Source organism: Sceloporus undulatus, chromosome 5 (assembly GCF_019175285.1).
Source record: "Sceloporus undulatus isolate JIND9_A2432 ecotype Alabama chromosome 5, SceUnd_v1.1, whole genome shotgun sequence".
Taxonomy (NCBI): Eukaryota; Metazoa; Chordata; class Lepidosauria; order Squamata; family Phrynosomatidae; genus Sceloporus; species Sceloporus undulatus.
In genome coordinates this window covers 175,196,575-175,208,936 of record NC_056526.1, presented here as the reverse complement: position 1 = coordinate 175,208,936, position 12,362 = coordinate 175,196,575, and positions in this window count along the sequence as shown.

Sequence of the window (12,362 nt, the reverse complement as noted above, 5' to 3'; positions counted from 1 at the left end):
AGACTTGCATCAACATGAATGCTCCCTCCTCCCCACACACACACACACACACACACAGATGCACTGGAATTGCCACCAGGGCAATTTTTGAAGTCATTTCTGAGACTTTACTGTTTTCTCAAGCGGAAAGCATTTTGATAGGTTGTAGGACCTTTAACTGATGGCATCCTGTTTTGTCAAGCTGGGGGCAATCAAAAGCTGCTGGAATTTTTTGTGCCCTGCATTGTTAAAGATATCTTCTCAAGATTACACGAATGAGTTGACATGCTCTTTTATGGGAGAATGTGCACAAATAAGCTTAAGACATTTCAGTACCAGTCAAGGATCACCTTCCTGAGCCTAGGGTCTTTGATAATGCAACTTATTAAATCTTTAAATATCTAATCAATCAGAAATAAAGCTGGTCATCTCCTCCACAGTGCTTTTTAATGCAATAAATGCCATCAACCACAATGTAAATTCTTACACAGGCGGGGGGAGAAGAAAGGTGTGAACTAACTCTTACATCAGGATTGGATAAAATGCAGCCTCCCAGACACTGTTGAACAGTGGGTTCCAATAGTCCTCACCATTTGCGATGCTGGCTGTGGTTGCTAGAGTTCCTGTTCCACCACTGCTTTATTTCATGGTCTAAAGTAAATTAGCCCCAGCTGCAATTCAGTCCAGTACAATAGAAAAGTGCCTCTTTAACCTATTCTTGACCATTGCTGACAGAAACAGAGGTTGTAGCTTGATCTCTTTTGTTGTGCATCCCAGGTACCAGATCCTCATGTTCACTGTTAAGGTGCATTATAAGAAGATAATTTTGACAGTGCCTCCTGACATGACACATTATTATTTAAGTGGTTGCTGGTATCTGTAACTCATGGGATGTTTGTAATGTTAGCAAATACATTAAAGTTGTCTCATTGTTTTGTATTATATATTTTATTGTTGCATGCTGCTTTTAGGCTTTCTGGTCATTTATTGGATTGCAGTGTCAAGAACCTTGATTTGACAACAGCAGGTTTTTTTTTTAATTAAATCAAAATCAAATTACAACAATTCATCAGATTTCAGAAACTAAGTAGGGTCAGGTCTGCTCAGTATTTAGGTGGGAAATTACCAGGAGTAGCCAGATAAGGTTAGGAAGCAATCATGTCTAAAACCTTGGAGGGTCACTTCTAGTTAGACTTGATAATAGACTAGTGGTCTAATTTTGCATTTTTGTTCTTCTTCTTGTGTGCCTTCAAATCATTTCTGACTTATGGCAATCCTAAGGTGAGCCTATCATAGGGTCTTCCTGGCCCCTCTGCTTTAAAAAAAGAGTGGGCAACTGCTGGGGCCCACATTGGCTCCCCAGAGGACATGCCACCTACTTCTCTCCCCCCAAAATGGCCACTCCTGGATCTAAATTAGCTAAGACGGTGATACAAAACCACCCCCACAACATGCAGGGATCATTCCCACACACCCTCACCCCTAAATAGTTTAAAAATAGGAGTACTGGGTAACACAAAAATGGCCCAATGGCTACAATCAGCCCATGGATCACACTTTCACTACTTCGCCTTGAAGGAAGCTCCTAGCAATTAAAATTATTCCTTCACCTGGGCATGGATAATTTCTAAGCTTTCTCTCAAACCAAACTTTGGGGAGCACATATTTCACAGTTCTGAGAAGTGGAGTGAGCATAACAAAAACAGAGTTATTTCCTGGAAATGTTTTTCTGTACTCCTGCTTTTGATTACTCTGTTCTATAAGAGTACACATGTCATTCAAGGAATATGTGTGTGCTTGTACACAACAAGGAAGCAACAGATATATGATGTCATCAAACTAATGTGTTATTTAAAACGCCCTACTTATAAGCCTCTGCTCTGAAAATATAGGCGCTTTACAGACCGCCCAAAAGGGCGGTCTGCCAGCGCCTGTGTTTGCTGTGCAAGGGAACCGCAGCAGACAAACTGTGCAGTTCCCACGAGCAGCAAGAAGAACCTGAAAAAAGTGGGTTCTTCTTGCGGCTCCGTTGTAACATTGCAAGGTGCCAATAGCGCCCTTGCAGCATCACAATGGCGCTGAGACGTGCGGACACTAGGCGTCCATCACGTCAAAATGGCGGCACCCATCTGGATAGGGCGCCGCCATTTTGACACCCTCGTTATGTGCGAGGGGCAAGGCGTGTCAGGAAGCGCCGCCCCTCGCGCATAACGACAGCGCCCAATAGGGCCCATCACGAACACGCCATAGTTTATTTTTTTTTTTAAAAAAATAGCCAAGTGAGAGAAATGCATTTATAGTGTCAAGCATACGCTAAATGCATTTGCTGTAATGTAATTACATCTCTCAAATGGGCAATTCTTCCCTCCTTCATATCTTATTATTTGATTGAATTGGAGCTAGACTAGTGCATCAGTTATTATTGAAATATTGAGTGGGGTGGGGGGAATATTTTATTGCTAGGACCTAGTCACATGACAAGGTTGAGGCTTAGAAAAGATTAACCTGTGTAGAAGATAGAGGCCAGCATCCTGTGGTTTAATCTGCTCCTGTTACAATTACGGTACTGGCACAATACCAGGAGAGGCTAATGTTACCTTAATGATGAAACTTTGAGGTGGGAAGGGAGGAATGAGATGATGTTTCAGCTCAGACTCTTTCTTCTTGATCCATTTCATTGTCAAGCGATGAACAACTGAACTCTTTCATCTCTCTGAAATATAGATATTCAATAAACCGATTTCCAGTTACAGTAGCCTACAGCTTTCGCTCCCATGCTTTTTCAGGTAGAGAGGTGACTCTCCAGCTTTGAACTGGATTTTATCCTATTTTACAAAGCCTGCATTCTGCAAATGCCCTTTGGACTTTCCAGTTAGTTCATACTATGAGAGAGTATGATGTAACCAGTTGTGTGGAGTTAAGTCTGGGCTTAATGAACTGTGCCTGGATGATGGATTGCCTAAGAACCCCATGTAACATATAACGTATATAGCATTTTGCATTCTATGATGGAAGAATCGTTGAGTGTAAATATACTAGATTCATTTGTTTTTAGTCCTGTTTATAGCCATTGCTTTTTCTAATTTGTGATTATTATTTTTTTAAAACCATTGTTTCCTTATTGTTGCTACAGCTTTTCTTCCTAGATGAGACATTTGGGTGATCTCCCCCATTTGAGGCTCATATAACCCTGTTATTTTAATTGAGTGCAGATTGCCTTTGCCCTTTGAGCTCAGCAGCAATTGAAATAAGCTGAGGAGAAAAGGTGGAGGAATAAGAAACTGAGACATTTTAAAAGTAGGTGAGAAAATGAGATGGCAGAGGATTAATTGTAGCTGTTCCTATCAGATTTGGACAACTGGAGGCTATGCTATGGCACAAAGTATGACAATCCAGCTCAGCTGCCCAAACCTTAGGCAACTGCCCATTACTGGAAGTCTGCACCTACATGGTAATATGTAGGCAGTAGTAATAAAGCAGTCCAAGGGTTTTCAAATAATTTGCCAGGATGATGTATCACTACATCCCGGGAAGGCACTATGAGACAGTTATAGAATATGTCAGCCTCCTCCTGCCTAATTTTTTAATGTTCATCCAGAAAGAAGAGGAATCATTAGTGTTGGTAAGATTGTTCTCTCCTGCTCCCTCCCCCATTCACTAAAGTCTGAGAACTGTGTTCTGGTGATTAATTTCAAGGAGCCTGTTAAGCTTGGATGAATCAGTTCCAGCCTTTTCTATTCCTTTGCAAGAGAGAAGGAGAACACTAATTTGCAATGGTTGCGCACCATAATGAACTTCTCTTTAAAAGTGTATGAAAAGTGTAATACCTATGGTTGTGATGCTGCTAATGGATTTAATAGAACGGGTGCTTTGTCTCAATCCTGAAATTAAGATGGGGGTGAACCAAGTACAATAATCTTGTGTTGCTCCCAATCCTCTACCCCCTTTCTAGCTTATTAAATTTCTCATGCAAAGTGCTGCTACATAATCAGATTGAAAATATCCCTTGAATAGCTCCCAAGTCAGAAATTCATTCCTTGTTTCAGAACATTTTGCAAATTACAATTAAAAAGCCCCCACACAGCTCCACGTATTTGATGCTACACAGAGCATTGTGTAATTTGTAGTGGGAAGAATTGTGAAAGAGAGCTAGAATGAAATGGAAATGTGGGTTAACACAGAACTTTGGTAAGTGAATTAGAATTTTTATATTTTATGTAGAAATGTGGGTTGTACCTGGGGGTTATTCAATACAATGGAGAGGGAGAAGTGTAGCCACTGCAGCAACTCTGTGGCACAGAAGTATGGCTGTGTATCTTCTCAAAAATTACATAAAACTGGGGACACAGAGAACACCCAACAGGGATCTATGGTGCTCTGCTATTTTGGCACAATGGGATCTTCACTCTTCTAGAAGTGCAGATGGTGCCAACAGCTGATTCCATAGGGGCAGGGGAATCACTAGGGGTGTGTGAGACATGTGGACTGCGCCAGGTGACATCTCAGAGGGGGGTGTCCCCCAGTGCACAAGTAGTAAGGGTTGCCAAAGTTCTGAGCCAGGTGGCTTTGCTGGCAAGACAAGAAAGGGAGTCTCCTCCTTCTCTCACCCAGCCAGCAACTCTTCCTTCTCCAGCTCTTCGGCAGAGGTACTAGCTGGGCAATGTGGAAGCTGGCAGGCTGGAAAGCAGGTGAGAAAAGGAGGTCTGCCAGCCTGCCTGCCTGCTTGCATCCATGGTGCCTGATCAAACCACCAGGCTTCTGCTGCCGCCAAAGAGCTGGAGGAGAAGGAGGTCTGCTCCCTGAAGTGCCCTCTCTTTTGCAGGAGAGGCCCTCTATTTCCAGTGACACACAAACTGAAGGCCATCATTTTTACTCAGCCTACCTCCATTGCTGCAAACTGCCAAAAGTTCAAACTGCCAAAATTGTTTGCACTTAATTAACTCAGTAGTGAGGGCAGGAGCAGAATCTTGGTATTCTCAGTAGTCTCAGGCAAAAGCAAAGTACTGCAGCCTCTCCTAGCTTGTCTGGTCAGTAACCTTTATCATGTCGACCACTCTCTGATGTTGCTTGGTCCCATGTCTTACCATTTTTATCTGTGAAATGTTGGAGGGTATTTGCTGCAAGCCTGAAGTCTGCTCATTTTGTATTGTGCTATCAGCGATCTTGCAGTGCCTTAAGGGAAAATAAATAATCAAAGGTTGATATTGATGTTATGTATGGTGGGCAACTATGGTGGTTCCAGTGACCAATTTTCTATCTCTGAGACTCTCTGAGAGATTCATAAGACTGCTAAAATAAAGCTGCTTCGGGTCTCTTTGGAGGTATGCTATTTAAATGATGCATGGGTCCTAAGAGTCCAGAGGTTGCGCAAAAGCCACACTCCATTCCTAAGCACTTAAGTGCAGCTTTGGTACAGCTTCCAGATTCTTAGGATTAATGCATCATTTAAACAGCATACCTCCAAAGAGACCCGAAGCAGCTTTATTCTGGCAGTCTGTAACAGGACTTCTTGATCCACTCCAACACCCCTGGAAGTGACTAGATATCTATTTATGGTTTTGAAAAATGGATAGGCACACACAGTGGATACGCACACACAACAGAGCAGGAACTGCTGTTAAGGGGCACCTAAGGGAATCCTAAAGGGTTGAGTGCTTCAAAGTTAGGCTTGGGAAGGCCTCATGATCATGTTGATATAATGGTAGGTTTTTCTTCCCTGCCTTCTTGTGAACAACCTTTACCTTCCAATTCCTTTTGCTGCCCAACCTAGAAAATAAAGAGACCAGACACAGAAAATGGGCTTGAAAAGGGCCATTTCATTAAGTTGCCTCTATAGTGTAGTCTTATTGTAGAACTGCAACTAAGGGTGGGTGGTTGGTAGGGTTGTAGCCTAGCAGGGAAGCAGTTGCAGCAGGTGGTCCCTTTCTCAGACCTCCTCTGCAGATTCCCCAGGGTGATAACACCTGAGCCCCAAGTACAACCCTAAAGCTGGCTTATTCCCTGGCTGGTCGCATCAGAAAGACCAACCAGAAAGTCCCTCCCTCAAGGCTTAAAGAGAGGGTTTATCCTTCAGGCCAGCCTCAAGAGAAGCCGCTTTCTCTGCCTTCCTAGACCCAAGAGCTAAAGAAACAGTTCCAGAGACCTCCCTTTCATCAAAGTGGTGACCTAGGTGCTCACTGACCTCAAAATCTCCTCCCCTCACTAGTCAATGAAAGCCTATTTAAATACCACCCTTGTCAATTATCCATGTCCAACTAGAACAGTATGGGATCAGCAAAAAACCCATGGAAAGGGGGGGAAGTCCTACTCAGCCCCGAAGCAGTCAAGAAACATCATACTGTGTCAGCAGTAGGAGGATGGTTTGACCTTCCAAACAAAAGAGGATGGTGCAGGGGGCAGCTGAGTATAAAAGGCCTCTGGCCCTACTCTTAGGCTCATCTTGCCATGGCTTTATGGCCATGGTGCATAATGTTATTTTTTTCATGAGAGGCCAGTAAAGTGCATTTCTGCCCCCAATGGTTCCTCAGTATATGTGTGTGTGTGTGTGGGGGGGATCCACAATTGCCACACAAAGGATCAGACACACATCCACACATTCAGTTCTACATCTTCCAACTGCTTCCCTAAACAGAGGGGCCCTTGTTGCTTTTGTTTACCATAGGAGGAGGGAGGGAGGGAGGGAGGGAGGGAGGGAAGCAATAAAAACCAGTTACATCATGCTGTAAGGGTTCACTCGTGTAAGTCGTTGCAGGATGGGGCTTCTAGCTGCTGGAATCCTGCCGCCAAAGTCTTTGCAGGACCAGGTCCAAACTGCCAGTGTCCTGGAAGGATCAGGGCTAAGCCAACATGCACAGATAGCTCTACTTGTGCAGGACAGCTGGAACACCTGAAGGGACAGCCATTTAAGGGCTGCATTGGCCTCTCAACCCTTGCTACAGCGACACAGTCTTCTTTGTGCAGCCTACAGTTGCTTTGGTTGCATTTTGCATTGTCTTGCTAGCTTTGCTGTTTAGATCTTGATCTGTTTCCTGCCTCTGCCACTGGCCCATTGGACTCCTACTTAGCTGTGTTTAGACCTAGTCTGCTCCCTAACTCTGCCTCTTGCCCATTGGACTCCTGGAGGTCTGCCTTGCTGTGCTTAGATCTTGGTCTGTTTCCTGACCTTTACCTCTGGCCCCTTAGACTTTCTGAGTACACCATCCCTTGTCCTGTCCCAGCCAGCCCACCTTGGAATCCAGGCCTTCCATGCCTCAAACACTGACACATGTTTAGACTCCAGCAGCTGATGAGAACCTCTCTCTCCATGTTCCACTGCCATTGCTGTGGTCTCTGAGGGAGAGAAGCATACCTCCATCAGGACCCAGTATCTGCCCAGTGTCATTGGTCTGAGGGAGAAGAAGAGAAGTCAGAATCTGCTGGAATTCATCGCTTCTCCTATTGCTTCTCCCCATGGATTGAGGCATGGAACAACAATGACACAATGGCCTGGAACAGAAGGGCCTTTGCAGTGCCCTCATCATGCGTGGGAATTGCCTGGTGGGCAGAGCACCCACATACCTAGCAACCCTCTCATGTGACAAGGGAGCTGCAGGTGCAGCGTGCCCATCAGATGGGGCACATAACAGTGACTTCACAGCTGTGCCACTTCCAAACAGGGCGGCGCAGCTGCAACATCACCGCGCCAGCTCTGGCGCTTTGTGGCATCACAGCGGGGGCTAATATCAGCTGAAAATACAAAGCACACAATTTAAAAGATCAAATAGGACACATACATATTAAAACAATCCACATATAGAAATCATTTAAAATTAATTAAAATTTCCAGTTTAAAAATAATCTATATAGGACTTCAGGAAGAGACTGGTCTTTAATGCTGTTTTAAATTCAGATAGTGTATTCAGCTGTCAGATCTCTTCCGGCAGGTCATTCCACAATCTAGGGGCTCTGGCTGACAGTTGCTAACCTAGTCCTGGCTGACTGAAGTAAATATTCCCCCCAAAACTTGAGTGTACAGGGCTGATTATACATGAGGAGGTAACCTGGATCCAAACCATGTAGGCTTTAAAGATAATAACCAACACTTTATACCTTGCACAGAAACTTAATAGGCACCAGTGGAGTGATTATAATATTGGTATAATATTATCACTCCTGGATGCCCCAGTAACCAATGTGGCTGCTGTGTCTTGAACTAATTGGAGTTTCTGAATTTGGAACAGAGGTAGTTGAATGTATTGTGCACTGAAAATGTCTAGCCTTGATGTTACCAGCACATGCACTACCATCTTTCTTTCCCACTGTTCATGTCTTATTTTGATTGCAAGCCTTGGGACAGGAGGGTTTTGGAGTTGTAAGAAATGGTATAAATACTCTAAATAAATAAATGAAGAGGAGCAATCCCTCCCAGGTTTAATAATAATAATAATAATAAGGTTTATTTGTATACCGCCCTTCTAAAAACTTAATCAAGGCGGTTTACAACAGATTCACATAACAATAACATAACAATGCATATCTCAGTACAACAAATATCAATACAAATCTCAATACATCACAATAGCAATAGCATATAGCAATACATTTCAATACAGTAAACATCAATACAAATCTCAGTACATAACAATAACAATGCATATCTCAATACAGCCAGCAGCAAAACAGCACAATACAATAAAATACAATATCAAATTTACAACAAGCTAGCTGGGGCACAGCTCAGTGCCTGCCTCCCCCAGGACAAAATAGTTGCGCAACTGCGCAGTTGTGATGGTTTCAGTCCGAAGGCGGTCTCCCTGTGGCGATGCGTGGAAGCGCAGGTGTCCTCTCCGCCCAGGGAGCCGCCCGGCAGCAACTCGCACAGTTCCTTGGAGGCAGGCACGGGGGTGGGACGGGGAAGGAAGCCAGGCAGGCCGGCTATATGCGCGCCGCTCCCACCAGACAGATGTTGGGAAGTTTTGGGATAGAACACAAGGGTAGGAGAATAGCTATTTGTGCACTCAAAATTTACATTTATTCATGTATGTCACTAACATGATGCTGACCATAGTATGAGGAAAACATATCCTCCAATTGTTGCAACTTGGCAGGGATAGTCCCTATTTTGTGAACTTGACCACACTGTGACATTGCTTAACCACACATAGCCCAGTTTTTATTTCAGAAAGCAATTATGGGTGCATTCCTTAAGAATACCAGTCAAACACTTTCTCTTGTAAGAATATTCTCAAAATTATCCTAAAATGACCTCAGCTACAATCAGAGTGAAGAAAAGGGGGAGAGGGAGAAAGTAACGGTTACTGTAATAGCTATGAAGTGTCTAAAAATGTCTGGATATATATATTTTTAAAAAATCTTCATGACAAATAGCAAACTGATTTTTAACCCACTGACCCATCCTCTGCTCCAGGTGTTTAAATGAGAAAGACATGTAGAACTGCTGTTCAAGAAACCCAGGGCAAGATAAACTAGAATCCTGACCAAAACCTGTAAAAAAAAAAAAAAAGAATACTGCCATGCAAATAGGTTCTGTTCTTAGAATGAAAACTCTTTCCAGTCCAATAGAGCAAATAGGCCACAGAGCAACAGAGATACAGTGTGAGTTGAGAACTGGAAGTCAGACATGCAAATTATAATCTTGGCAGCCATGCAGATGTCCTGTTTTCTTTTGGGCATATTCCTTAAAATTTCTGCTTCATTTTATACATAAATAATAGCAGGGATAGTATTTAGTTTCCTCTGAGTTTGATTGAGGTTAATGAGCTGCTGTACGTAAATTCCTTTGATGCTTTGGCACATAAAAGATAAGCAAATAAGGTGGTGTCTTTTGGAATGGGATTGGAAAGAGATAAATGACCATGCAAGGAAGTCTTGGAGGAAAAGTGAAAGGTCCAAGCAGAACAAAAAGAAAGTAAAATACAACATACAATTCATGTGTAGGCCAAGGAGGTCTTCCTTAATCTCCCCAATCTGTGACTTCTGCTAAACCTTCTCATTTGTCATGTTACTTTCTCTTTTCTTCTTCAGGAGCTAAAAGCTATGTTTTGACAGAAAGACAGGGAGCTGAGATATCTCCATTTAAAATCTCATTTCTGCCAGCATTACACTGGGTGGCAATGGAAAAACTGTCAGGGTCAAACAAGAGGATGTACTAAGCACATAATTAGAATAGTTGCTCACTCAAGTCATGAGATTTATCTGTTTGTCTTTGCATGCACTTTCTTTTACTTACATATCTTGCAATTAACTTGCGTTATTTTGTGAATGGTTACTGGGTGGTAAGCATGGGCTTAATTTCTAAGGCTGATTACAGATATGTGAATCTCAAATTATGAATGTGCCATTAAGCCACTTGTTGATTTATGGTGACCCCACAAATTCCATATGGTTTTCTTAAGTAAGGGATACTCAGAATTTGTTTTGCTAGTTCCTTTCTCTAAACTATAGCCTTCAACACCTGGTATTCCTTGGCAATCTCCCATCCAAGGAGTAAGCAGGACTGACCCTGTGTAGATTCCAAAATAAGACAGGATCTGGTACCTTTAGGACAGTAGTTCCCAAACTTTGCTCCTCCAGGTTTTTGGACTTCAACTTCCAGAAGCCCTACACATTTTGGGCATCAGCCAGGAATTCTGGGAGCTGAGGTCCAAAACTTCTAGAGGGCTAAAGTTTGGGAACCACTGCTTTACGGTATTTATTGTTATTGCTGTTGTGTCACTTTAAGTCATTCCTGACCTACAGTGGCCCTAAATCAAATGGATCCTCATTAAATCTCAAACTAATTTGAGTTAACTGCAGGGAAAACACTTTCCCCTTAATGTCTCAGTCCCATTGCAAAGTTCACTGAGATAATGTATGTTAACAACTTGAATATTCAGCAAGAATTAAAGTGTAATAAAATGTATATTATTACACATATATTTGAATTATCTCTAGTACACATATTACTGCTTTATTCCATTGTAACATTTATTTCTTCAGCATTTTTTTTTTGCAACCCACATCAGTCATATGCCACATGTAACTACCCTAGTAAACATCTCCAGTAAGTTTTCTCTGCTGCTTGTAGTGTCCCCCCTCCAACATTTGATACTTGCAGATTCAGTTTTTGCTGGTAAAACATACAGATCTATACTTTTTAACCAGGAGGGGAGGGTAGATGGATTATCTGGTCACCCCTTTTCTCTTTTTTTTCCACGTCTCTCATATACCCAGTAAAGAATTCTCAAAGCAACTACTGTTTACTTTCCCTGTTGTAGAAAGACATACCTGTCTACCATAAAATAAACTAGATTAGAATACCACACTCTCAGTTCAAGCTTGTTTGCTAAAGAAATTCCACTGAGACAGAAGACGAGAAAAAAAGAGGAGGCGAGGGCACCAAAAATAGTGACTAGATGCTATGTTAACTCAGACATGGTATCGAGTCCCCACCCATACTGCAGTAATAATTTGATTTGACGCCACTTTAACTGCCATGGCTGTATGCTATGGAATTCTGGGAATTGTAGTTTGTTGTGGCAACCGTGCTCTGACAGAGAAGACTAAATGTCTCACAAAACTTCAAATCTCAGAATTCCATAGCACTGAGACGGGACAATTAAAGCAGTGTAAAGCTAGATTATTTTTGCATTGCAGATGCAGCTATAGCTATTTTTATAAATTTGTTGGGATTCTGAGAGGAATGAGTGGCAACAGTGCAAAAGTGTGTTAATGTTGCTGTGATCCCCTCCATGCACGAGACCTGGCACAAATACTTCATGTTTGCCCCCACCTTAAAAAACTAGTCATTAGATCAACATGGGTCCCTTCTATTTCTTACAGTGTCTGTACAAGTCTTCTCTACTCTCTTGATATATCACTCACAAGAGATGTAAAAAAAATACATCAGACAGTTGAAATTTATTCAGATTCTGCTAGAGAAATGTCTGATGCTCAGAGAAGTGTGAAGGGTGATCTCTTTCGTTAGACCAACTCCTTTTGAAGAGTATGTGTCAGCTTTAGATCTTAACAGACCTTTCTTCCATGTCAGACTTTGAACGCTGAGACAACCCGGGGGGGGGGGGGGAGCAAACTTGAGGGCAAGCAGAAAAAACCAAACAAGGCAAATCAGTCCTCATAACATTGTGTTTGCATATGCAATAGCAACCTATAACCTCAATGTATTTGTTATCACTTGTTTGGCACTTTTTCAAAGTGCTCAAAGCCTCTCAGGTCCATTAATTTTGTGACCATTTCCCCCCCAGTTCTCTAAGGTAGTTTGCAGATGTATGTGTTGTGTGCTAAGTCTGTGAGATAGCTGTAAATTCTGTAAATTCAAGATGGGAAAGATGACAAAAATCTTCAAATGTATTTGAACTTAATTTTGGAGATTGCTTGATTGTAGT